This window comes from Cynocephalus volans, chromosome 13 (assembly GCF_027409185.1).
Source record: "Cynocephalus volans isolate mCynVol1 chromosome 13, mCynVol1.pri, whole genome shotgun sequence".
In the NCBI taxonomy this organism is placed as follows: Eukaryota; Metazoa; Chordata; class Mammalia; order Dermoptera; family Cynocephalidae; genus Cynocephalus; species Cynocephalus volans.
In genome coordinates this window covers 108,543,027-108,570,943 of record NC_084472.1, presented here as the reverse complement: position 1 = coordinate 108,570,943, position 27,917 = coordinate 108,543,027, and the positions used below count along the sequence as shown (strand labels likewise).

At 39.5% G+C, this 27,917-nt stretch overlaps 1 long non-coding RNA gene across 1 annotated transcript in view; it reads left to right on the top strand.

Annotated features, from left to right (window-relative positions):
* The window catches only part of LOC134362218 (uncharacterized), a 42,321-nt gene extending 15,139 nt beyond the window's left edge, over positions 1-27,182 (top strand). The window contains exons 2-3 of the long non-coding RNA XR_010021525.1: positions 19,832-20,015; positions 26,695-27,182. This is a non-coding gene — a long non-coding RNA (uncharacterized LOC134362218). The remainder of the gene's footprint in view (positions 1-19,831; positions 20,016-26,694) is intronic.
* The last annotated feature ends 735 nt before the right edge of the window (positions 27,183-27,917 follow it).

The window sequence follows — 27,917 nt, the reverse complement described above, 5'->3', positions numbered from 1 at the left end:
TTGTTCTGGGCATAGACCAGAAAACAAAACAAATGGATCATATGGTGTGTTCAGAAGACAGACATGAAACAGATTATTACTCAATAGATAAGTTACAGAAAATAACTCATATTGTTTGGAGAAGAGCAAAAAAAGCCCCAGCATTTTTGAGTACCTACTTTATACCTGGCACTGTACTAAAGAAGTGATATATACCATTTTATTTAAGTAATGATGCCATTGGAGGGTGTTACTGTGCCCTTTTTTACCAATGCTCCGAGAAAGAAATCAAGTTCCCAGGGCCCCATGGCAGGATAGAGGCAAAGCTAGAATGCCATCCATGACCCAAAACCTATTCACGAAATTAGAAATCTATTTCGCATAATACGTAGAAATAAATTTCTGGTGGATTGAGCGTGAAAAATGAGGTCCCTTACATGAAAATATATCTTAGTCAAAGGCACACATGATGAAGAAAAACATTAATAATTTGTTTACATAAAAAATAAACGTTTGGAGGCTTTGCTTCTGTCTAAGATGGAGTAACAAGCGCTGTGTTTAGTCTCTCACCTGAAACAACCAAGAACCAGACAAAATACACACAAAAACAGGTCTCGAGGCGCTGAGCATCGGGCGAGGAAGAACAGAGATGCCTGAGAGAAGGGAGATGGTGAAAGAGGTGAGTGCTGTGGTCGCTCCAGTTTACCAGCTGGAGAGCATTTCCAGGCTGTGGAGCACGGGAGTGTAATAGTTAATTGAATGTGTCAGCGTGACTGGGCCACAGGTGTCCAGATTAAACATTATTTCTGGGTGTGTCTTTGAGGGTGTTTGCGATGAGATTCACGTTTTAATTGGTGGGCTCCGTAGATTGCCCTTCCTGGTGTAGGTGGGCATTGTTAACCCATTGAGGGCCTGAACAGATCAATGAGTGAAAGAAGGGAAGATCCAGTCCCTTCTGCCTTGGCACTTGAGCTGGGCATCCATCTCCTTTTCTCAGACTGAGATCCGCACTGTCACTGCTGCTGGTTCTCAGGCCTTCAGATTCAGGTGGAATGACACCACTGTCTTTCCTGGCTCTCCGGCTGGCAGAGCGCAGAGCATGGAAGTTCTCAACCTCCCTAATGCATAAGCCGTACGACTCTTCACATCTAAAAAATATATATTAAATCTTCATAGACATTAAAATGTAAATATATATGATGTCTTTTATGTTTTATATGTAATACATCTTTTATATATGTAAAACATATATCAGATCTCATATATATATATATTACATATATATATATTCTATTGTTTCTGTTTCTCTGGAGAACCCTCACTAATGCAGAGGGGGAACCCAGGCAGAGCCCAGTGGGTGCAAGATGCAGAGCTGGGAGTCTGGAGAGGCCAAGGCAGCAGAGTTCGCTGGGCAGAGTCTGGGAGATGAAAGAGCTGCACAGAGGGAGAGCTCTGGAGACTGGGCAGGGGGACCTCTTTGAGTATTCAACGGAGGACTGATAATGCACGTGTGAGGAAACAACCCAAAAAGGAACCAGAGCTAAGAAAAGCACCACCTGAGTGGGTTACAGGAAGCGATATCTGTTTTAGTGTGTTTTTTAAGTGGTTACTTTTCCCCAGAACATTAAAGTAATTGAAACATGGAAAAATTGAAAAGTAGAATATTTAAAAACTCACATTATTTTTTGTTTATATATTTTATTTGTACCCCAAACAGAATTTATTATACTTTTTCTTTTCTGGCTTTAATGGCAGTAAACTGATTAATAATATTTTCAAAGTAGGTTTCTTTGTTTATCTCATTTTCACTTAAGGGAATTGCCATATTGGACAGTTTTCTCTTGATTCAAGGGGCATTCAATATGACCTTAGTCATAAATTTGTCATAGATGCCCTTAACTGAATTGAGAAAGTTTCCTTCAATTCCACGTTATTTAGGGGTTTTTAACTTGTGTGTTAAGTTTTGTCAAATGTTTTTCCTGTATTTATCAAGGTAATTTTATGATTTTTTTGTTTATTGTTTGAATAAATTACACTGATTTATAATAAATTACACTGATTTTTGAATGTTAAAACCACCTTGGCATTCCTGGGATGAAACTACTTGATCATTTTGTATTATGCTTTCTCTATATTGCCGGACCAGATTTACCAATATTTTGTCAAAAAATTTTGTGTCTGTATTTGTGGGGAAAATCAGTCTGCAGTGCTCTGCTCTTGTCTTTCTTTGAGTTAGGAAGTGTTCCCTCCTATTCAATTTTTTGGGGGAGAGGTTATAAAAAATTTCTGTTATTTCTTCCCTAAAATATATTTGGTAGAATCAACTAGTGAAATAATCTGGGCATGGAATTTGTTTTCTTTGAGAAGGTTTTTAATTATTATGTCAGTTTCTTTAATATATATACAGCTTCTTCAAGTTTCTATTTCTTCTTGCATCAGTTTTGTTAATTTGTAACTTTTCAGTAATTTGTCCATTTATTGCTATCTTTAATGGCATGCTTTCATAAAGTTCTACATATATTCCCTTATTATCTATGAAAAGGATAATATCTTTTTACATTTAGAATTTATGTTTCTCTTATGTTTTGATCAGTGTAGTTAAAAGTTTACAAATCTTACTGCTCTTTCAGAGAAATTTTGGCCATATCGATTTTCTCTATTATTTTCCCATTCCACTTTTATCTTAATTATTTCTTTTCTTCTACTTACTGTGGGTTTAATTAGCTCTTCTTTTTCTAGCTACATTGATTTCAAACTCTTAATATACTTTAAGCATTTAAAGCTACAAATTTACCTCTGAGTACTGCTATGGCTGCACATTGCATGTTTTCATAACTTGTGTGTTTTTTAAAATAAGCTTTTGAATTTTAGGATGACTTTGGATTTACAGAAAATTGCAAAGATAGTCCAGACATTTGTTTTATATCCCACACCCAGTTCTCCTTATCATTAACATCTTAAATTAGTATGGTACATTTCTTAAAATTAATGAACAAATCTATATTTGATTCAATTTCTTAGCTTTTGACTAATGTCCTGTTTCTGTTCCAGAATCTCACATGGGATACCACATTACATGTATTAGTCTTGTATCCTTAGGTTCCTTTTGGCAGTGATGGTTTCTTGGACTTTCATAGTTTTTTTTATGACCTTGACAATTTTGAGGATTACTAGTCAGGTATTTTTCAAAACTTCCTTCAATTTTATTTGTCTGATATTTTTTCAGGTTAGTTAGGAGTTACATGTTCTGGTTTGGGCAATTATGAATAAAGCTTCTACAAATATCTATGTGCAGGTTTTTGTTTGGACATAAGTTCAAATCAGTTTGGTAAATATCTAGGAGCATGACTGCTAGATTTTATGGTAAAAGTATACTTAGCTTTGTAAGAAACTACTAAACCATCTTCCAAAGTGGCTGTAACATTTTGCATTCCTGCCAGAAATGGATGAGAGTCTCAGCTGTTTCTCGGTCTCGCCAGCACTTGGTGTTGTCAGTGTTCTGGATTTTGACCATTCTAAAAGGTGTACGGTGGTATCCAATTGTTGTTTGAATTTGCAATTCCCTGATGGCAAATGATGTAGAATATCTTTTCCTACGTTTAATTTCCATAAGTATATCATCTTTGGAGAGTTGTCTGCTCAGATCTTTTGCCCATTTTTTAATTGTCTTTTTTTTTCATATTGCTGAGTTTTAAGTATATTTACATCACATTTTCAATATTAGTCCTTTATCTTATGTGTGCTTTAAAAATAGTTTTTCCTAATCTGCGGATTGTTCATTGATTTTTCTTAACTGTGACATCCACAGAGAAGAAGTTTTTATTTTTATTACTGTCCAACCTAACAATTTTTTCTTTTATGAATTGGGTTTTTTGTATTGTATCTAAAAATTTATCACTGAATCCAGGGTTACCTAGATTTCCTCATATGTTTTCTTCTAAAATTTTATAGGTTTTCATTTTACATTGAAGCCCATAATTCATTTTGAGTCAATATATGTGAACGAATAAGGTCTGTGTCCAAGTTTTTTTTCTTTTTTGTGCCTATGGATGTCCAATTGTTCCAACATCATTTCTCAAACATCTTTTTTTTCCATTGAATTATCTTTGTCTAAGATCAGTTGACTGTTTTTGTGTGAAAATAGACTCTCACACCAAGTGGAATTAAAGAAAAACCAGTAACAAAAAGATAGCTGAAAAATACCCAAATATTTGGAAATTAAAGAACATAATTTTAGATTACATATGTGTTAATGAAAAACGTCTTTAAAATTTTAAAAAATATTTTGAGCTAAATTAAAACAATTATACAAGTTATCAAAATTTATGGGATGTGGGAAAAATAGTGCATGGGGAAATTATTAACATTAATTGAATATATTAATAAATAAGAAAGATCAAAAATTAATAATCTAAGCTTTCACCTCAGGAAACTAGAGAAAGAAAAGCAATGTAAGCCTAAAGAAAGAGGAAGAAAAATAAAATTAGAGCAGATTAATAAAATTGAAAACAGGAAAGCAATAGAGAAAATCAATAAAACCTAAAACTGATTCATGGAAAAGATCAATAAAAGTGATAGGCTAATCAAGAACAAAACAGAGATGACGCTTATTATCAGTAAGAGAAATGAAAAAGGGGTAATCCCTATTAAGCCCAAAGACATTAAAAAATAGTAAAGGAATACTATTAGCATCTCTATGACCCAAATTTGATAAACTTAAATGAATTAGACCAATTACTTGAAATATACAGACTACCAGAATTCACACAAGCATAAATAGATCATCAGAAAAGGTCTATGTCTGTTTAAAAAATTGAATCATAATTAATAAACTTACAAAAAGAAGTCATCAGGCCCAGATGATTTCACTGGTGTGAAACTCTCTCTCTCTCTCTCTCTCTCTCTCTGTGTGCGCGCGCGTGTGTGTGTGTGTGTGTGTGTGTGTGAATATTCCATGTAAGATTGAGAAGAACGTATGTTCTGCTGTTGTTGCATGAAACATTCTATAAATGTCAATTAGATCAAGTTGATTGATAGTACTGCTCAGGTCAACTCTATTCTTACTGATTTTTTGTCTGCTTGATCTATCAATTACTGAAAGGCGAACGATGAAGTCTCCAACTATAATAGTGTGTTTTTCCTATTTCTCCTTTCAATTCTATCATTTCTTTTTGCCTCACATATTTTGACTCTCTGCTGTTAGGCACATATACATTTGGGATTGTTATATCTTCCTGGGGAATTGAACTCTTTATCATTAGAATATATTCCTATTTATTACTGAAAATTTTCTTCATTCTACAGTCTGCTTTGTCTGAAAGCAATACAGCTACTCCAGCTTTCTTTTGATTAGTCTTAGCATGTGTTGGCATTACTCAGAATTTTCCATAGAAACAGAACCAATGGGATGTACCTATATAAGAAAAGAGATCTATTAAAATGAATTGTCTTTTTCATTACAGAGGATGGTAAGTCCAAAATCTGCAGTGTGGACTGGCAATCTTGAAATCCAAGAGAATGAGTGGTGTAGCTCCAGTCTGAAGTCAGTCTGCTGAGAACTTTCCTCTTGCTCGAGGAGGCTGGTCTTTTTGTTTCATTCAGGCTTTCAGCTGATTAGATGAGCCCACCCACATTAAGGATGGCATTCTACTCACTTAAAGTTCACTGATATATTTATTTATTTTAAACTTTTTACTATGAAAAATTTAATACATATGCAATAAATCCAGCTACAGCAATCAACAACTCATGGCCAATCTTATTTTATTTGTACCCCCACCCACTTTCTGCCCTCCCCCTGGATTATTTTGAGTAGATCCCAGTATCATAGCATTTATTTGTATGTATTTCAGTGTGTCTCTGAAAGATAAGAACTCTTTTATAAAAGACATAACTCCAGTATATAATCACATTTTAAAAATCAATAGGAATTCCTTAATATAATCAAACATTAAACAAGTTTAAATTTCTCCAGCTCTCTCCCTCTACCTTTTTCTTACAACTGATTTGTTTACATCAGCATCCAAACAAGTTCTGCTTGTTGCATTGGTTGCTATCCCAGCTGTCTCTTGTTTCTTTTAACCTATAGGTTTCCCCTTCATCTAATTTTTTCCCCTTTACCTTATACAATTTTCCAAGGTCTGGATGTGCTGGCTCCATCCCAGTAGTGTCATTTAACATGTTCTGCTGTCCCCTGCATTTCCTGGTGATTGGTTGCTGGATCCTGAGGCTTGGTCTCACTCAGGTTAGATTTGGCTTCGGAGGTGTATGTTCTTCCTGCAGGAGGCCCTTTGTGTCTGATCGTCTGTGATGTCAGCAGACACTGATGATCATTTGCTAGACCCATTATTTCAATAGGAATTTGCAAAATACCATATTCTAATTATTTTATTCCCTATTTATGTACTAGCTGGGATACTTCACTAGACAGAAATGTTCCTTCCTCAGCTGTTTATGGTTACCCTGAGCAACAATTCATACAGGAAAGACAGGATAAATGCTTGACTCTTCCCTTTTCCTTCCTAGTTTTAGAAAAATGAATTGTTTCCCTGTCATCTTCCAAAGAGACTGACAGTGTGTTTGCTTTTGTTTCACGGTCATTGTGGTTTTTGTGGTGATAAGAGTTAGTTTCTTTCTCTTTCTCATCTGCATTTTTGTTCCACCAGTGGGTTTTACTCTTTCTTGTGCATTAGCGGTAGTGATTATCATTTTTCAGATTCCAGATGCAGGACTCCCGTGATGATTTCTTGCAGGGATAGTCATGTAGCGGTGAACTCCCGCAGTTTTTGTTTGTCTGGAAAATACACTATTTCCCGTCATTTCTGAAGAATAGCCTTGCTGGGCATAGTATTATCGGCTGGCAGTTTCTTTCTCTTGGTATTTTGAATATGTCATTCCATTTCCTTCTGGCCTGTAGAGTTTCTGTTGAGAAGTCTGCTGTTAGTCTGATAGGGTCTCCCTAATAGGTGAATTGAGCTTTTCTCTTGCTTCTTTTAAGATTCTCTCTTTGCCTTTGAGTTTGCCAGTTTGCGTATACTGTGTCTTGGAGAGGATCTTTTGGGGTTGAATCTCTTTGTGGATCTTTGAGTCTCCTAGATCTTGAAGTCCATGTCTCTCTCTATACCTGGGAATTTTTCCATTATTTTGTTGAATAGGTTTTCCATGCTGTTTCTTTTCTCTCCTCCTAAAATTTACTGATTTAAATGTTAATCTCATCCAAAAATATCCTCTAGGTTGACATATGACATTAACATCATGAGTCCACCTCTTATCAACTTGGCACCTGTCTTGGCCAGCTCAGGCTGCTATACAGACTACCATAGACTGGATGGCTTAAACAGCAGATATTTCTTACAGTTATGGAGGCTGGGAAGTCAAAGATCAATGAGCCCACCAGATTCAATTCCTGGTGAGGCCCTTCTTCCCGGCTTGTAGATGGCTACATTATCAGTGTGTCTTCACATGGAAGAGGGGGAGAGAGAGAGAGAGAGAGAGAGAGAGAGAGAGAGAGAGAAACAGAGAGTTCTGGTGTCTCTTCCTCTTCTTATAAAGGCACTAATCCCATTATGATGGCCTACAGTGGGTGAAATGTTTATGTCCCCCCAAATTTATATGTTGGAATTGTAACCCCCAGGTGATGATATTAGAAGGTGGGGCTTTGGGAGGTGATTAGGTCATGAGGGTGAAGCCCTCCTGAATGTGATTAGTGCCCTCATAAAGGAGACTCTGAAGAGATCCCTCACCCCTTTCACCATGTGAAAACACAGTAAGGAGATGACTGTCCATCTATGCACCAGGAAGAGGGCCCTCATCAGACACCAAACCTGGCTGCAACTTGGTCTTGGACTTCCTAGCCTCCAGAACCGTGAGAAATACATTTCTGTTGTTTACAAACCACCCAGTTTATAATACCTTGTTACAACAGCTCAGATGGACTAAGATAGGGCCCTACCCTCATGACTTTATCTAAAGGTAATTACCTTCTGAAGGCCTCACCTCCAAATACCATCACATTGGGAGTTATGGCTTCAACATATGAATTTTGGAGGGACATAAACTTTAGTCCATAAAAGCACTCATACACATCTCCTTAAACCATACTTAGTCTCCAAATAAAGAGAACAGCAAGGCCATTCTTACACCTAACATGGTATAGTCAAAAATACGTTTACTCTCTCTCTAGAAAAGGATGCAAAAAAAAAAAAAAAGTCCACACAAGATGTTTACTCTTCTCCTTGGTATCCTGTAACTTAAATACTGTGATATAAAATTAATACGTCTTATGTTACATGGTAAGGGGATAGGAGAGGGAAGAAAACAAAAATACTTGACACACACACATAAACAAACATATTCATAACAAAACGGGGAAATACTCGTGACAATTATAGTCCTCATTTCTGTAACTGCTCACATGGTTATAGCTGGTATTTACAACCACCTTCCTCCACTACCCACTCGATGTTTGCATTCAGCAAGCACCTCAGGTGGTGTCTTAATCCATTTTCCGATGGTATAGTAAGATACCACAGACTAATTATAAGGAAAAGGGATTTATTTGGCTCACAGTTCTGGAGGCTGGGAAGTCCAAGCTCAAGGGGTTGCATCTGGTGAGGGCCTTCTTGCTGCATCATAACGTGGAGAAAGGGCAAGCAAGCTTGAAGACAGAGAGCAAATGAAGGTCAAACTTATCTTTTTATCAGGAGCCACTCCCAGGATAACTATGTTAGTTCACTCATGAGGATGGGGCCTGTAAGGCCTAATCACCTCTTAATGGCCCCACCTGTTAATACTGTTACAGTGGCAATTAAACTTCAACATGAGTTTTGAAGGGGATATTCAAACAACAGCAGTTGACTATGGTTCTTTGCCCAATGAGTTGACTCAAACCTTCATTCCTGCAGGATCTGGGCCATTAGTAGTCCTGCCCAAATTGGTTTGTTCTATTTTTCTATTGACTTTAGTCACAGGGCACAGGGATACTAAGAGACACCTTAGGAGATCTCCTGTGTTCAGATAGATTCCTCTTTACCTCCACTGAAGAGCAGTGGTCCAATTTCCCCTTACTAGTCAGGATCAATTACTGCACCCAGCACAGTAACCCCCTTCTTTGTCTGTTGATTCTGAGGCATGAAGAGTCCAAAATGGCTGGATGGTGGCCTTAACTTCCAGTTCAATGAAGTTAGTGTTGTGTCTCCTGGTGCAAGCATTTTTCTCTTTGGAACTAAGACCTCTCAATGAACAGAGTTTTAGGTCACGGGGATAGGAAGCAAAAATTTTGCTAGCGGGTCACTAGGGGTAATGGTGAGTGGTGGCACTCCAATTTCCATCCCTTGACTCCCGGACCTGTGAATCTGGCTATGGGAGAAACAGCACCGTATATTGAACGCTGATTCAGAGCATGTGTAGCTTCCTGCAGAACCTTGCCTTAGCCCTGAGAGGTATTGACATCTAGCTGCCACTGTAACTGACTCTTCAAAGGACATTTTACTATTCTATCAAGACAGTTGCTTCAGGATGATGGGGGACATGGTAAGACCAGGGAATTCCATGAGCATGAGCCCGTTGATACTCTTCATTGGTTGTGAAGTGAGTTCCGTGACCAAAAATGACGCTGAGTGGAACACCATGATGGTGGATAATGCATTCTGTAAGTCCATACGTGGTTTTGACAGAGCACTATGTGCAGGGAAAGTAAATCCATATCCAGAGTCAGTGTCTACTCCAGGAAGATTTAAATGCTGCCCCTTCCCTGATGGGAACAGTCCGATGTAATCAACCTGTGAATAGGCAGCAGGCTGATCGCACTGGGGAATGGTGCTTTAACAACAGACTCCCTGAACGGCTGAGCATTCCATTTGCTTTCTAGGTCCACTACTCACAGGGTGGGATTCTAGGCTTGTTTCTCAGCAGTCTCAGCCCTGCAGCTAAAATGGATAGGGTCTCGTTCAGGGCAGATATCGAAGCTATCAGGTCATGTATGTAGCACTTGAGCTGGAAATTTGAATCACTGAGCTCACTCTTCCGCCCCCCCCCCCCCACTTTGTCCAGCAGCATTGGAGCAACAAGCCAAGCTCATTATACTTATTAGTTTGACAAAAACATTTGAAAGTATCATATATACAGTCATTCAAATCCTTTCTTCTTGATCCCTTCTTCTATTGATGATATTTTGCATGTCTTTATTGCCAGATCATGCCACGGACTATCAGTGCTTTATTTGCTACTGGAAATAGAGTCATTAGTGCCTTTAAATTGAATAATATTAGAGAATCAATTTCATAAACCCTAAAACCAAGTCAGAAAATGTATCCTTAAGGTCATCTTTGTCTAGAACCACTCCAGAGAAACAGAACCAATAAAAGTGTGTGTGTGTGGTGTGTTTATGTGTGTTTGTGTGTGTGTGTCTGTGTGTGTGTGTGTGTTTGTGTTTATGTGTGTGTGTGTGTGTGTTTGTGTTCATGTGTGTGTGTGTGGTGTGTTTGTGTGTGTGTGTGTTTGTGTTTATGTGTGTGTTTGTGTGTGTGTTTGTGTTCATGTGTGTGTGTGTGGTGTGTTTGTGTGTGTGTGTGTGTTTGTGTGTGTGTTTGGGTTCATGTGTGTGTGTGTGTTTGTGTGTGTGTGTGTGTGTGTGTGTGTGTACACACAGAGAGAGTTATTGTAAGTAACTGGCTAACACATTGTGGAGGAGGTCAAGCCCAAAGTCTGCGGTGGGGTCCCAGGAGAGCCCCTCGGGCGGTTCGAGTCTGGAGAATGGCCCACTGGAGGCCCAGGAGTGCAGATGGTGGGATGAAGTCTGAAGGTCTTCTGAGAGGGGATTCCCTGATGCTTGAGGAAGCCCAGATTTTTCCATTCAGGTCTTCAACTGATTGCACGAGGCCCACCACAGTGTTGAAGGAATTATGTTTACTCAACGATTACTGATTTAAATGTCAAATCTCATCCAAAATTACCCTCCAAGTTGACACATAAAGTTAATCATCACAGCCTTGTATATTCTCCATTTATTTAATTTTCATGTGTCTGAGTCTTTATATACAAAGTGAATTTCTTGTGGACAGCATAGATGTGGATATTATTTTCTTAATTCACTCTGACAATCTCTGTCTTTAAATTGGGGTGTTTAAACCATTCACAGTTAAAGTGAATACTGATAGTTATATTAATATCTAGATGTTTATAACTATTTTATATATTTTGTATTAGTTCTTTGATTCTCCCTCTTTCTTTTTCTGTCTCCTCTGGTTATAAGTGAACATTTTGTGTAATTACATTTTATCCCCTCTCTTAGTACGTCAATTACATTTCTTTTTATATATATATTTTTTGTGGTTTTCTCTGAAGCTTGAAATACAGGGTTTTACTAATATAAGTTCACCTTCAGATAACACTGTACTGCTTCACGTATAGTGCAGATACCTTATAATAGAGTATTTCCAATTCATCTCCCATTTTTTGAAAGTGATGTTATGCTTATTTATGTGCCATAATCACCTAATATGTTACTGTTGTTACTGTCCTGTTACATTTAGATTTAATGTCAATGCCTGCACTGCTAGAATGTATCTTCATTATCTCTCAATTAAAAATGTTTTCCAATATCCTTGTGATTTTTAATTTCATCTATTAGTTATTTATAAATGTGCCATTTTATTTCCAAATATTCATAGATTTCCATATATTTTTGTTATTGATTACTAATTATCCCCATTGTGGTCGGAGAACATGCTCCACATGATTTCTATACTTTTACATTCCCTGAGATGTTTTTGTGTCCTACCAAATAGTCTTTTTTGGTGAAAGTTTCTTGTGCTCTTGAAAAGACTGTTATGGTACTGTTGGGTGGGGGTGCATTATAAAGCTGGCTGATAATATTGTTTAAGTCTTCTATATTATTACTGCCCTTCTTTCTACCAGTGCTTTTGATTACTGATAGAGAATTGTTGAAGGTTCCATCTACAATTATGGATTTGCTAGTTCTCTTTTCAGTTCTGGGAGTTTTTCCTCTGTGTATTTTGCAGCTCTGTTTTAGGGCATACACATTTAGGATTATTATTGTCATTTTGAAGAATTGACTTTTAACATTGTAAAATTTTCCTTTTTGTCTCTGGCAATATATATATATATATTTTGTCCTGAAGCCTGCTTTAATATTGATATAGCCACTTTGATATTATTAAGGTCACTGTTTGAATAGTGTATTCTTTTCCATCTTTTTATTTTTAGCCCATCCATCCCTTAATTTTTAAAAATGGTTCTTTTGAGAAGCATCTATTCAGATTTTGCTTTTCATACATTCTCACAATCTTTGTCTTTTAATTGGAATGCATTTATCAATACGATTAAGTTTGTCTGCCATCTTCTTTTCCCCCCTATTTGTTTTATCTATACTTTGTTCCTTGTTTTCTTTTTTTATGCTTTCTTTTGAACTAATTGTATTTTGGTGTCTCCTCTATTGGCTTATTAGCTATACGTCTTGGTTTTATGTTTCAATGTTTACTCTATAGTTTAAAACATGAATCTTTGACTTATCTCAATAAGTCTTATTTCCAATAAGATTGTATCATTTCATATACAACACAAAAACATCCTGAAAGCACCTGTACAACTCAATAAAAAGACAAGTAACCCAATTAAAAAATGGGCAAATGATTTGAATAGACATTTCTCAAAGGTGAGATATAAATGTCCAAAAAGCACATTAAAAGATAATCAACATCATTAGCCATCAGGGAAATGCAAATCAAACCACAATGACATACAAATTCACACCCACTAGGACAGCTACAGTAAAAAAGACGGACAATAAGATTTCGTGAGAATGCGGAGTCACTGGGGTACTCACACATTCCTGGTAGAAACGTAAAATGGTGCAACTGCTTTGAAAAACAGTCGGACAGTTCTTCAAAAGGTTAAACATAGAACTACAATGGGACCTATCGATATTCTATCAATTCATAGCCATGAGAATGGGAAACACATATTTGCACAAAAACTTGTACACAAGTGTTCATAGCAGCATTATTTAGAATAGCCAAAAAGTGAAAACAAACCAAATTTCCATCAACTGATGAATAGATAAATAAAATACGGTATGTCCAAACAATGGGATATTATTTGGCAATAAAAATAAATGAAATACTCCATGAAAGAATCTCAAAAAAATTATGCTAAGTGAAAGAAGACATTCACAAAATACTATATTATTCTGCTCATATGAAAGTACACATTAGGGAAATCTGTGTAGACAGAATGTAGGTTAGTGGTTGCTGAGGGTTGGGTAGGGGGACACAGGGTAGGAAATGACAGCTTAGATGTATAGGGTTTCTTTTTGAGGTGATAAAAATGCTCTAAAATTGATTGTGGTGATGAATGCACAATTCTGTGAACACATTAAAAAACATTGTATAGTACACTTTAAATGAGCAAGTTGCATGTAATGTGAACTGTATCTCAGTAAAGCTGTGACTAAAACATGACATATTTCCATATTATTCCCTCCTGCCCCTCATGTATTTTACCTCTTCATATGCTATAAATCCCACAATATACTATTGTTTTTAACATTTTAAATAGTTATCTTTGAAAGGCAAATAATGAGAAAATGTCTTTCATATTTACCCATTTATTTACCACTGTTGGCAAACTTCTTTCTTTTACATCAATCTGAATTTTCCCTTGAAATCATCGTCCTTCAGTGTAAAGAATCCCTTTAAACATTTTTTTTTTTTGTGTAGTGTAGTTCTGTTGATAAGAAATTATCTCTGCTTTTGTTTATCTGCAAAGTTTACCTTCATTTTTGAAGTATATTTTCACAGGATGGAAATTTTCAGGTTCGTACCTTGTGTTTGCCTGTTTCGTTCTGGTTTTCTTTTGCACAGATCACATCTCGTTCCACTGTACTCTGGCTCGCATCACTTCTCACAGGAAGTCAGTCGATGCTCTTATCTTTATTTCCCTTTTTTTATCTGGCTATTTTAAAGAGTTTTCTCTTAAACACAGTCCCCCCAACTCCCTCGAATTTTAAAATGATTACCTTGGTATTGCTTTCTTTGTGTTTATTCTCCTTGAGGTTTCTAGAGTACCTCTGATCTGTTGATTTATAGATTTTATCACATATAGGAAGCGTATAGCCATTATTTCTTTAAAAAATTTGTTTTACTTCCTTTCACCATTTCCTGTAGCACTCCAGTTATAGCTTGTATGTAGTCCACTTGATATCTCTCCAAGGACACTAAGGTTCTAATTTATTTTTTCATTATTTTTTCTCTAAATTATTCAGTTTTGATAGTCTTTATTGCTATGTCTTCAAAATCACTTTTCTTTTATTCTGCATGCCTAATCTGATATTAATTGCAATAAATTTTCAGTTTCAGATATTATATGTTTGACATTAACATTTCCACTTGGATTTTCCTTTAAATTCTTGAACATATTCAACAGAACATTCTGTTGATTTTTAATATTCTGTTGATTGTTTTTTCATTATAATGGGTTATGTTTTCTTTCTTCTTTGTAGGTCTAGTAATTTTGATCATTAAAAGAAGTTGAATGTCTGGATTTTGTTTTCTTCTTTTAATGAGTGTTAGTTTTGTCCTAAAAGGAAGTTAATTTATTTGTGGATCATTTCAATTCTTTTGAGACTTTGTTATAAGATTATTTTGGGGGTGCAGGTGTAAACTAGCCTTTATACTGAGACTAATGTAATTTACTTCTAAGTCATGACCTTCTGACATCCTGATTGAATACGCTGGGTGTTCAATAAAAATCTCTTTTATTTTGGTTGATTTTAACTCAAACATCTCCCTGCTCTTTGTGAACTTTAGGAGCTGTTTAATTTACATTTCCCAGATAGTTTTTCTTCACTTGGCCTTATAGAGACTCGCACTACACATGTGCAATTTGGTATCAGCCAAAGACTTCCTGGTTCCCTTATGTTGATTTCTAGAGTTCCTTCTCTGTGCAGCCTTGGTATTCTTCCTATTCAATGTGAGCTTTCTTAAGCTCTCTGAATTCTAACCTTGATTTCCTTCACTCAGCATTCTTCTTGTTCTGATTAGGTTTCCTTCACTGGAGCCTGTTAAAAGCCTCAGGGTAGAATTCCGGATAACTGTGTGGCTCATCTTGAGAAAGTCCCTTCTCTCAGGGTTCACAGTCCACTACTACATTGTCTGAAATGGGTTGTTTTGCATATTTTGTCCAGTTTTCTAGCATTTTATTGTGTTAAGACCAATTTCATACAAATATTCTATATGGACAGAAGGGGACGTTCTCTCATCCTTTTCTAATTACCTCTCAATTTAAAGGACACTTGTGATATAGATACAGTGATGGGATTTTATCCAAAATAAGTTAAATGTAGAACACAGTTTAAGACCAATGACAAAAACAAAAGGTGTTCTTCCTGTGACCATAGCGTTGCCACTGGCTGGGGTTCTTCTTTCACTTTTCTGTCTGCCTGAATCTGCTATTTACTTTCTTGTTGTGTCCTTTGCAAATTAAAGACTCAAGTCTTGTAGAATCTGCAAAGTATTACAATGTTTCCATAGCTTCTAACATAATAAGAATAACCTGTAGCACTCGTTAAAAAATATAACTTGCTTTTCAGACATCTCTCTTAGACATTTTGATTTCCAGGGTATTAGGCAGAGCTTGGAAATTTGTGTTTCAAAAGATATCTCAGATATGTATTTTTTCATCAGGCAAATTTGGGAACACTAGCATAGTGGTTTAGAGCACAAATGTTGAAGCCAGAATGCATGAGTTTTAATACTGATACACTATCTAGAAGCCCTGTTACACTCGGTAGGTTTTATCCCTTCATTTCCTTCAGGGTCATTACAGATGACTGCATGTTTTGTGCCCTAGATAAAGGCACCCGGTAAAACTGGCAAGAATGGGCTGAAATCCAGCATTCTGTTTGTGAAGCCAGAGCAGAAGGAGTGTGTTTCCATAATTGGTCTGCCCAGAGGGGATGTCTTTCTCATTTTCACAGAATCATCATATAAGACTAGTGTGGCTCTGGTTTTCTTATCTTTGAAATAAGAATAATAACAGCAGGACTAGCTACATAATTTGTAGGGCCCCTGTGCAACACGAGAATGTAGGGCCTCTTATTGAAAAAGCAGGAAAAATCCTTTTTCCTTTCTTCTATTGTCTTTATCTTAACTTGTCCTTTTTTCTTTTTTTTCCATTTACTGTCACTCTCTCTAGGATGACAGGGATACTTGCAGGTCAACACAGACTCTCACAGGTGCTCAAGGCCCCAGTCTATGACTTGACATACAAGGTGCAAGTGTCTGACACTCACCTTTCCTGTGTCCAGACTGCCACCAGGAGCAGAGAATGGCAGCACTTACTGGGCAGGGATGGGAGACCAGGTAGCTGAGAACCCATCCTGGAGATGTATTTGTGTGGGTGAGGAGCAGACTGAGGTGGGACCATGCATGGGCTGAGTCTCCAAACCACTGCCAGCCCATGCTTCATTGTCCCATCAGACTTTACTTACAGGACACAGCTTTCAAAATGGCGACCAAACTCCACACTCAGGACCCCCTAGTGCGCATGGTGTCCTGTGAAACTTCACTGGTTGCACACCCACGAAACCATCCCTGTATAATAATACCTCTGTTTGTTGCCTGAAATACAGTGAGTACTCAAAGATGTCAGTTATAATTATTACGTTTACAAGGTGTTTAACCTGCTAGCTCAGTTCTTCCCAGTTCCTAGTAATAAGCACAGATGCAATAACAGAGGGACTGGGAGCTAATCTAGCAGCCTGACCCTGGCCATGGTTCTGTGGAGCATCGGTTTTATGAGAGGCACTAAACAAGCCACCCAATCTCTGGGCACAGGAGCTCACAGCCTAATTAGGAAGGGAGGCAATTATAGCACAATGAAATAAATACTAAAAATAGCAGCAAGGGGTGAGCTGAAATGCAAAGGAGCTTACAGAAGTGTCACCTCACAGCAGCCCAGGGACAGGAAGTGATATCGAAGCTAAGTCCTAAGGAACAAGTAGGATCTAACTAGGTGACAGTGGGGTGGGCAATATGTTCTGGGCTCTGAGTAGCAAGTACAAAAGCCCTGCAACAAGGGAGAAAGAAAAGTGGAACTGCAGGAGTTTCACTGTGACCAACAAATTGAGTTATGTATGAGGAATGACAAAAGGGGAGAGAGAAACAAACGGGATACCGAACCTGAAGGGCATTTTAAGGCATCGGTACTTTATCCCAAGCACAAGTGGGGAAGGAATAGGGCGTAGGGAGTAGAAATGGAATATTTACAAAGTTAAAAAGTTTTAGACAAAAGTTTTATGATACTTGTAGTTTAGAAAGATTTCTCCAAGGACTTCTGGGTGAAATGGAGTTGTCATTATGGATATATAATTTCTGCTTCCCAGAATCCTGTGAAAATGACCAATTAACACTATATATATATATATATATATATATATATATATATATATATATATATATATATATATATATAAGTAGAAAAAACATACAGTAGCGCCAGGGACTAGGAAGGGTGTTGTTCACAATCCAACATGTGAATTCATCATCGTTTGGGTAAATAATGACATCAGATCTAATAAAACATAATCATTTCTCTTAGTATAGACAGCATTATGTATTCTCTAAATAGAAATATATCTTCTTTTGAAGCAGTCATGCTATGTTTATGAAAATTAATCCTACTCTTGGCTACAAAGAAATTTTCAATGAATTCCAAGCACTAGAAATTTTACAGGCTCCAATGTTCAATCCTTATACAAAAATACAATTTTAAAAATTTCAATAAAATATATACATAAACAATCTAATCACTTGGATATTAGCAAGAAAAAGAAAATCCTACACTTTTACGTAGAATTAAAAGGCAAATAGATTATACAATTTTAGACTATTTAGGAAGTAACCAATAAGTATGAATGCGTGTGAAAAATCAATAAAATAATTTTTTCCCAAAGGTATTTTATAGGAAAATATTCAAGGAGACAGACAATACTTTCTACGCTATTTAAATCATTAAAGAACACAGGAAAAGATAGAAAGCTTCTCAGGTGACAAGCTGTCATATGTTGAACCCAAAACTTGAAAATTAATACTTTAGATATAAAAGCTATAGGTCAATCTCATTTTTGAGTATAAGTGCAAAAATCCTTAATAAAATATTATCGAATTGTATCCAACAGCATATTAGAGAATGATTATGCATGACCAAGAAAGGATTATTTTGGAGAAGCAAAGATGCTTTAACAACCTATTTTAAATAAAATTTACCACTGCAAGTAACCAAGCAAAATTATAACATTATCTTGATAGATATCCCCCAAATTTATAAAATTTAATTTCCATCCCTGATTAAACACAAACACAATTCTTACTCAACTTGAAGAACAAAGATACTTTAACATGATGAATAATATGCACATTAAATAAAAAGCCATAATTATATTTAAATAATAAAATAGTAGAGACAGTCCCATTGAAGTCTAGAACAAATTAGATATACTGGCTATCAGCATTATCAATTAATAGTATTCTGAGAGTCCCAGAAATAGCACAGGAACATATGTGGCTTAAATATTGGAAAGGAGAGAAAAACAATTGGCATAATTTACAGATTATATTCTTTATAACCTGGAAATGCATAAGAAGGATTTGGAAATCTATTAGCTTAAAAGGATGTTTAATAAGGTGGCTAGTTACAGGATAAATATACATTCATAGCTTTAATCTATACTAAAAACAGCCTATTGGAAAATGCATAAATAATAACCTCATTCTTACACTATCAGAAGTATATTCAATTCTTTGGAAATAAACAGAAAATGGGCAGGAGCTACATGAAGAAAATACCATACTCTTATGGAAACATATAAACAACGATTTGAATTAACAAGGATGCATACCATTTTTCTCAACTGGTAAAATTATATTAATTTTTAACTTTAATGTAATTGCAAGACACTAATCAGGGGCCAGGTTGGGGAGTGGTGTATTTCAGGAAAGGAGGGGTCCAATGTTGCCAAGAGGCCAGGAAAAGGAAGCTTTAGAAGCTTCTATAGCACTGAGACGGTATTTGGGATTTGGGCAAGACCTACTTAGATGGAGTAGAGAGGTAGAAGCGTGATCCAGGTGCCCTGAGGAGTAAGACAGAGGTGACAAAGTGGAGACAGCAGGTGAGACACCTCTTTTGAGAATCTTGGCTGTGAATGGAGTGGAGGCAGAGAGTGGAAGCTGCAGAGACCAAGGTAGCATTTCTCTTTCTAGGCTGCATTCGACCTGACCTTGCTTTCTCATCCTGATGAGAGAGAGGGCCTGTGGGGAGGGTGTCGGGGGCTGACAGTGGGGACCACAGAGGAGATAAGTGGTTGGGTGAACTCTCCCATGGAAAGAGCAGAAGTGAAGGAGATCTATGCCCCGGTGGGGTGCTTCGTCTCACAGAGGACAATGGCCAAAGGAGGTGCAGTTGGCGGGGAGTGGTTGGCCAGAGAACTTAGCTGGAAGAGGGTGGAAGAAGGGAACATAGCTCCTCAGAGAACATCCCCCACGTGTGGTTGGTGTATTTCACAAAGTATTGCTGCAGCTGAGAGAAGCATTGTGAGAGCCAGGGCCAGTCTTTTCAAAGGCCATTAATAAACGGCGGTCAGGCCAGGAGATACTTGCAGAAGGCAGAGTGGCAACATTTTCTGTGCTTGCCCTCCTGCCAGCCAGGGTGCCCACCCTGAGCATGTTGCTGCACCCTTCCCCACAGCGACCAAGGGTGGCACCTTTTAGGGTTCTTACCCTTCTACCCCATGTTAGATCTTGGATATCTTCTGACTTCTATCTGCATTGTAAAGTAGGAGCTGAACCAGTTTACAGGGAAAGATGGAAAAACTCACCCACTATGGATCTGAGAAGAGCTGAGAAGGTTTAAAACGTTGACTTTGCTATCTGGAGGAAGAACATTTCATGTAGAGGGAGCAGCAAGCGTGAAGGCCCTGAGAAGAGGATGTGCCAGCTTGTGCAAGGAACCGCAGAGGCCAGGTGACCAGAGGGTGCAGAGGGAGCTGGGGGTCAGATCACCCGGGTGCTTGTGGTATAAGTTAGGAGGCGGTTGCAGTGGTCTGAGGAAGGGAAGGCCTGGAGAAGAGGGAGGTGTAAGGAGTTTCAGTTAGGGTATAGCTAGTTCTGGATGACTTGTAGATGGATGGGACGTAGGGCACGAGATGAGACTTGAATGGAGGTGCCATTACCGAGATGGGAAAAGATTAATCAAGTAGACAAATCTCTAGCAAGACTGATAGAGAGAAATAGAGAAGAAGCAAATGTGCACAATATAAAGTTAAATGAGACATAACTACAGGTAACACAGATTTTTAAAATGTTAAAAGAAAATTTTAAGCAGCTACAAGTCAATAAATAAGTAGGCTAAGGCAAAATGGAAAATGTTTGGAAAAGAATATCAAAACTGGCAAAATGTGAATTAAAATCTGACAAAATCAGGAACTACTTTAAAACTGAAATAATTTCAACTATTGCTGCCCCAAGTGTGTGTGTATGTTATGAATATATAAACAAATATATTTCTAGACCTAAGTTATTTTGTATATAAGTTTCACTACTTTTAAGAGACTGTTAATTTTATATAACTTTTCAAAAAATAGAAAATGAGAGAATACTGCCCAATTTATTTATACGGGTGTAGAGAGGGCACTTCACCTTAACCACCAAATCACTTCCTGCATTCGTTTGCAGAGGCCAGCAACATCTACAGATGCATGGGAATTTGGGGGTAATCCTGCCTTCCTCCAGGGTGTGCTGGACTTGGTGAGGCTTAAAGAAAGAAGGCAGGCTGGGTGGGGGAGGGACAGTGCAGAGGAACTTGGGGCAGGTATTGGGAGGTGTGAAGATAAAGGGTGGATGGGCACGTCCCAATACACTTTGCTGCCCTAAGAACAACTAAAAATGGGTCTGTTCTATATCCACAAAGCCCCTGTTTAAGGAATCTTTTTGCTGGAGGCTTCCTGTTCGAGATTCCTGATGGAAAGAATTATTAGAGTCTGGTATTCCCCCGCGATCCTTTCCTTTGGTCAGAAATCTTGTTCTTATTTTGTGGAAGTGCGCATGGCTTAGACTCTGCCAGCTGCGTGACTGTAGGACCTTCTCTGGTCCTTCTGCCTGGATTAATTGCATCCCCTACAGCCGCCCCTGGATTGCTGGTGACTGCCTTTCCTCTGGGGCTCCCACGTCACCATCACCTCTCAGCTTAATCCCTGAGATACCAGCTTCTCTCTTTGAAAAAAAGGTGGACAATGGCTTTGGGTTCCTTCCTACCATCTGGATTTATTTTAAAAAAAGCTGAGTGGCAAATGAGAAATTTGGAAGGTCTGGGGAGTGACCCAAGTGGCAAAGGAAAGTCTCTCTGCACTTTTAAAAGGTGGAATGGCCATCTGGCCTGGCAAAGACACTCATTTTATGTTTCCACTGGTACATAACTGAAGTCGTTTACCATTAAGTTCTATTTGAGTAAAATGGTAGTAGACATTTAGGTAATATTACAGGGCAATAAATGCTTAAGAGCCTTAGGGGTATGAGCTTTCCAAACGTGGTTCAGACCCAGATGCTAAAAATACTTTGCGCGCGTGTGTGTGTGCGTGTGTGTGTGCGCGCGCGTGCGTGTGTACACGTATATACGTGTGCATCTACATATATACATAAAACCGTTTTCAGGCTTTTGGCTTCTGCTGGCAGGGTGGAAGAATGTTCTCCCAGGCTCTCTCTTCTCTCACATTCTGTATTGAGAGTCCCTGGCTGCAGTCCCCTCCCCTCCCCCTTTCCTTTTTTGACTACTCTGGGTGGAAGAAGAGTGAGGGAAATGTAGTTAAAATTCAAAATGCCTCCCCTTTATCATTACCATGAATCAACACAATAAATGAGCCCCTTCAGAGCACAGTAATAAGAATTTGATAAATCATCAGCCAAAAATTAACTAGATGTCAAAACAATCTTTGGGAAGTGTGATGGATTAGGGGTGATAGCAGCAATTAATCTCCCAGCAGGAGTTCACGGGAGAGACACAATGCAGGGAGATGGATGGGGGGATTCAGGCCATGCAAGGTCAGGACACTACTAAAAGGAATGGGTGGAGGCTGGAGGCTGGAGGCTGGAGGGGAGGGGACGGGGGGAGAGACGAGAATCCTCTGGGTGTGCAGCGCCCGGGCCCAGCCTCCGAGCAGCAGAGCTGCAGCTGCTCTCCCTGCTGCAGCCACCACTTTCCTCTTGCCTAATAAATGCCACAAGTCGGCTCATGGGGCTCAACACATGGCCTCCGAGAGTAGAGTGGAGACTTAGAGGACTTAATTTAGAGAGCCACACAGCAGCTTGCACACAGCCACCAGAGGAGAGGGTCTGGAGGAGAGGCGGGAGGGGAGGACAGGAGGAGGAGGATCGGTCACATCAACAGTCAAGGGGACGCCTCCACCGAGGGGAGCTGCTCTGTGTCCCCTACCCCGGCTGCAGTATTTGGGGTGCACTGGGTCAGGCCACGGGAGCTGGCATTCCTGGGTTGTTCCTTCGGCCCCCAGGGAAGTAGAGATCTTTGTAACTAAAGATTCCTGTAAGGTTTACCTGGAAAGGGCTTTGACGCTGTACCTGTTGACATCTGTAAGTGCTTCCTGGCCAGCAACAATCGTCATGCTTGGCGACCAACTAATGCTTCTTTGTTTACAAAGCTCTGTGAGAATACTCCATCTTGCTCAGGGGAGCCTTAATCCTTTTTATGACACGCCTTCCTGGTAGACAACAACAATACTAAAGCCTAGCAGTGACACAATCTATTCAAAATCCATTCTCGGATAAGGAAAGTTAAGTCAAAGGTTAAACGATTTCTGGAACACCACCAAGCTGGTGATAAGGACGAGCGTTCTGTGGAATTCCCAGCCCTGCTGCTGGTCCTCTCAGCTTTGCCTCGGAGGGTGTTTCTGGTCTTCAAATTCTGCAGCTCTGATATGGGCGGTGTGCTGGGGGAGGCTGGAGAACGTGGTGGTGTTTCCAACCTAACCCAAATGCACAACAACTTTCTAGAGTTGACAATGTTTTAGAGCAAAAGCAGCGCTCTCCAGCTGCCAGGAAAGAAGGATGGTAACCTGGTCTAGTCTTCAAGATAATGAAGGAAACTTGCAATAAAACCAGCTGCTGGAGCATGAAATGGTTTCCTTGCCACTGGCTGCTGCGGACCTCGCGTTGGTTGCTGAATTGCTCTGAGTGTCAGTTTCCTCACCTGTAAATGGAGAGTGACAATCACTGTACCTCATAAGTTGTGAGGGTCATGCGAGTGTCATGAACGGTGCCTCCTCTGACTTAGTGCACACGCTGGCTCTAACTGTATGCTAATAGCTGGCAGGGAGACGTGTCTATGACACCATCGAAGAGGGGAACGGTGCTGGGCCTCCCGCATGCTGGCTGCTGCCACAACAGTTTCAGGGCACTGCCCTGTTTTCTCCTCTCTGTAGGGGACCTCACTAAGGATTTGGTGTCCAACATTCAAACTATATGCTGCTTTTGTACAGTAACTTCCTTCTCAAGTACCTTTCATAAATTACCTTTCCGTTTCACGCAAGCTTTGATTAACCCAGGCCAGCCCTTCTTCTCTTTTCCTTCCCAATATGCCAGAGGGTGGAGAGAATTTCTGGATTGTTTTGATAAGTCGGAAACATCTGCCTGGGCTACTTATTTTTCTTGCTACCAGGTTGCTCCAAATGATCCTGAGGGCTGTGAGTGTAAGAGAGCTGGCCTTTTGCAGAATGCACTGTTCTCTCTCCATCTCCTCGGTGGGGGCAAGTCCAGTGGGTTTGCTCTCTCCCCCATGAGTAGCAAGCACGAATACCAATGAATTCTGGAAAGATGAAGCTGTCCTTGGGGGCTGACAGGCCCAGGCAATCCATACCTGTTCTTGTTTCACATTGCTCAATACAGCATCTAGGACGTCCACAGAGATTCCGTGCCTGTACTGTAAGCACACTTAGAAAGACTGACAGACATACCCCCATATGAGCAAACCTGCACCCGTGGTCATGTGTTCGATCACATACATGCAGTCGTGTATATGCACAGATGTAAATACATGCTGACTTTTCACAGATGTACATGGCCACCCCCATGGACTCGCACACAGAAACACACACGCCAAGACATACCCTCCACAGTCACAGATAAAACGTAAATGCATACTGATTCACACACACACAGAGTTAGATAAGGAAACAACACAGAAAAGAAACCCAGCAGAGGCTTTTGTCTGGGTCTTGAGAATCACTCTCCTCCCCAAGCACATCCTTAGGGGACACCCTGAATGCTTGCTGACTGCCCTTTCACCAACCAGATCAGGAACTGATCCTCAGTAGGCAGGTGTACAACCTAGGGGTCAGAATCAGAATTGTTGGAAGACACGGTGTTATTAGTTGAACTGTGTCCACCCCCCCGAAAAGAGATATGTTGAAATCCTAAACCCCCAGTACCTCAAAATGTGACTTTATTCGGACACAGGGTCACTGCAGATGGAATTAGTTACGTTAAGATGAAGTCATACTGGAGCAGGGTGGGCCCCTAATCCAATATGACTGGTGTCCTTGTAGGAAGAGGAGAGGGATCTGCAGGGAGAGGCCCATGTGATGACAGGGGCAGAGACTGGAGTGATTGGCTGCAAGCCAAGGGACGCCAAGGACTGTCTGCAAACTCCCAGAAGCCAGGCAGAGGTAGAGAAGGGCTCCCTACAGGTTGCAGAGGGGCCATGGCCCTGTCACCACCTGGATTTTGGAGTTTTAGCCTCCAATGCTTAACTGTTGTTTTAAGTCACCCGGTTTGTGGTACTTTGCTAAGGCAGCTCTAGGAAACTAATACATATGTATAATTTGAAGAAGAAAAAAAAGATGTATTCAATTTTTTACCATAATTTTGTATTTGGAAAATCAAAAGAAAACTCCTTTTGGTGTGAAAAAGACAAGCGTTCAAAATGAGCGCCACACGTTTCTCTGGACTGGTGCACGTAAGAAGACAGTAAGCTCTCTGCTCAAATCCTCTGATGTGTCCTCACATCACCTGGCCTAAAAGCCAAGGTCCTCACAGTGGCCTCCAAGGCCTGCTCGACCCGCCCCTGGCTGCTCTCTGACCTGGCGTCCCACGTCCCACTTCTCCCCTCCTGCTGGCTCCACTCCAGCACGCAGCGGCCTCCTCCTTTCTCAGACATGTGGGGTGAGCTCCTGCCCTTTCGCCCTTGTGAGAGCCCCTTCCCAGACTGGATTGTTCTGCCCAGGTACCTTCCTGGCTCACTTCTTTAGGTCTTTCTTGGCTCAAATGACACCTTGCTGGTGAGGCCTGCATCCCCTAAAAATCAGCCCCCTCCCAGTTCCCCTTACTTTTTTCTCTTTTTTTGCCACAGCATTTAACGCCTTCTGACATACCATATAATTACCTTACTTACTATGTATATTGTCTATCTCCCCATGAGAGCGTGAGCTTTGATCCCTGCTGTATGCCCAGCGCCTAGCACAGTGTCTGGAATACACTAGGTGCTCAATATGTCTTTCTGAACGAATGGAAACTTTGTCTCCTGTGTATCTGTTTTTTATGGATGTTCCCCTCTGGGAAGTGTCAGATGTCTGGGGGCTTAATATGTTTAGGTTTATCTGGTTTAAAACACTGAGAATCATGAAGCCCAATTCAGGGTTTGAGTGAGAGGCTGTATAGGGCAGTGGACGGGGCCCTGAGCTGGGCCTGGGGACATCACCTATACAAGACAGATGAGGCCCTGCCGTCTACTACCCACTTCACGGGACACAGGGGGGGTGACGGAGAGGATGCGTTTAAACGTGCTCTGAAGTCCTTAAATAAAAGACACGCTATGGAAATGAAGTTATTACGTAAACCAAACCCAGAAGTGTGTCGGGAAATAGCTGAACTGAATCACCGCCAGTCTCGGAGCAATCTTTTTCCCTGAGAAATTTAATAGAACATCCTGCAAGACTATGATGCAATTTTCTTTCACATCAAATGTTTCTACCGTCTAAATTTCAGCACAGGTGCTGTCTTCTTTATTCCTAGATGGTGAACAGATCCACGATGAAATTTCTGGACTGGACTAAGGGTGGTAGGCTGTGCAAACCACTGGGACATAAGAATGCCTTTTGCCTTTGGAATTTCCTTTTTTTAAAAAAAAATTGTGTTTCTTAACACAGGGAATAAAATGTATTACTCAGAGCAAATGGCTGTATATTTAATTATGTCAAACCCTAAAGCATTTCCGTTTCATATTTTAAGTGCTCTTTGTTGTGTAGAGGATGTTGAAAATTAAACTATGTGATACTACCTCTTTTTAAGGGCAGTAAGTGTGACAGTAGTTGCAAATGTCAGAATTACTGAGTACAGACCGTACATACTATTTCCCTCTGCCTTTGGCTGGGCTTCATGCTGTTTAGCACCCTCTGCTGTCTGGAAGAAGTGTGGGAAAGCTTTGGATTAACCGCCTAGCATACTTGCATCACGCAAAGACAGTTTTTTCTTCAGCTGATTTTAGTGCAAATGTTACCCGGCACTCATTACAGTACCAAGCCCTGCTACATTGCTGTTAAAGGGCTCTCAATGGCCACCTCACTGGTTTAGAGAAAGGTGTTAACAGTAAGGGTTAACTTGTAAAAGCTGATCCTCTGTTCTCTGTGCTTACCTTCAGAGTATGCCTCCTGGACACCTGGCCCTGGGACGGACGTACGGACGAGCAGGAAAAAACCAGGACACCATTTATAAAGAAGTAACTCCAGTAAAGGCAGCACTTCAGTGTTGAGTACAGAGAGCTCTGGAAAGTTCGCTGTTCAGTCCTGACTGAGTCCCATGGGAACATCCTCAGTTTTACATGTTTCTATTTTAGGGCTTTTTTCTCAAATTAATCAAAGTTATGAAAACATATTTACTCTTTGATGATTACTATTTTAAAAGATTATCTGCATCTTGGGAGGGAGAATGACGTAGAAGTAGTTCGGACTTTGGAAGTTAGAGCGAGGTAAAAAAATCTAGGTTTTCCCCTTAATTAACTATGTAATAAGCAATAGTCACGTCAGCTTCAGTTTCCAAATCTGTATAACACCTGCCCCGTAAGGTTATTTTGAAGATTAAATAAGAAAATGTAAACAAAATTCTTATTAAATGACCTGGCATATTGCAAGTACCAAGTAAATATTTTTTTTCACTCTTCTTTTGCTTTTGATTCTAATTCCAAGCTCAAATCATATCTTTATTTCTAAGTTCAAATAAAAGATGACCTAGACATCTTGATCTTTTTCTCATTAACATGATATTGTCTTGGCTTATTGAGTGGGAAGAGAGAGGGAAAGACAGAGAAAGAAGTGAGAGGAGAGAGATGTTTACAGGAGCACTTGCAATTATTATCATCTTGGTGGTGGCTGCTGCTGAAAATGTGAAACGGAACATGTCGCTGGTCGATCACTGCAAGATGTTTTGTCCTTCTCTGAGAAAAACGTAACTAGGGCTTAGATAAGACACATTTACCCCTCAGCAGATAAGGACAAGTCATTTATCTGGAAGGGAAATATTACAGGGTTCAAGATTTATCAATATTATACAAAAACAATTCTTGACTAGCATTTAAGCTTGGGAAATAAACACTGTCTCCTTAATTCCACTGATGGGTCCGACATACAGTGTTGGTGCTTTTATTTCCTATGGCCCTGGACACTAAGAGGCTACCACTAAGACAACTCATCTAGGTCAGAAGTCAGCACTTGCTTCACCTCTAATCTGACAGTTGATCGATCAGGAAAGAAAAGACGGTTCTTGTCAAGTGCATAAAGCGGTTGGGCCGCCTGCGACTGCCAACTACAGATGCCTTCTGGAGAGCGAGCATATCCTTCCTGATTGCTCAGTAGAGTTTACACTTCT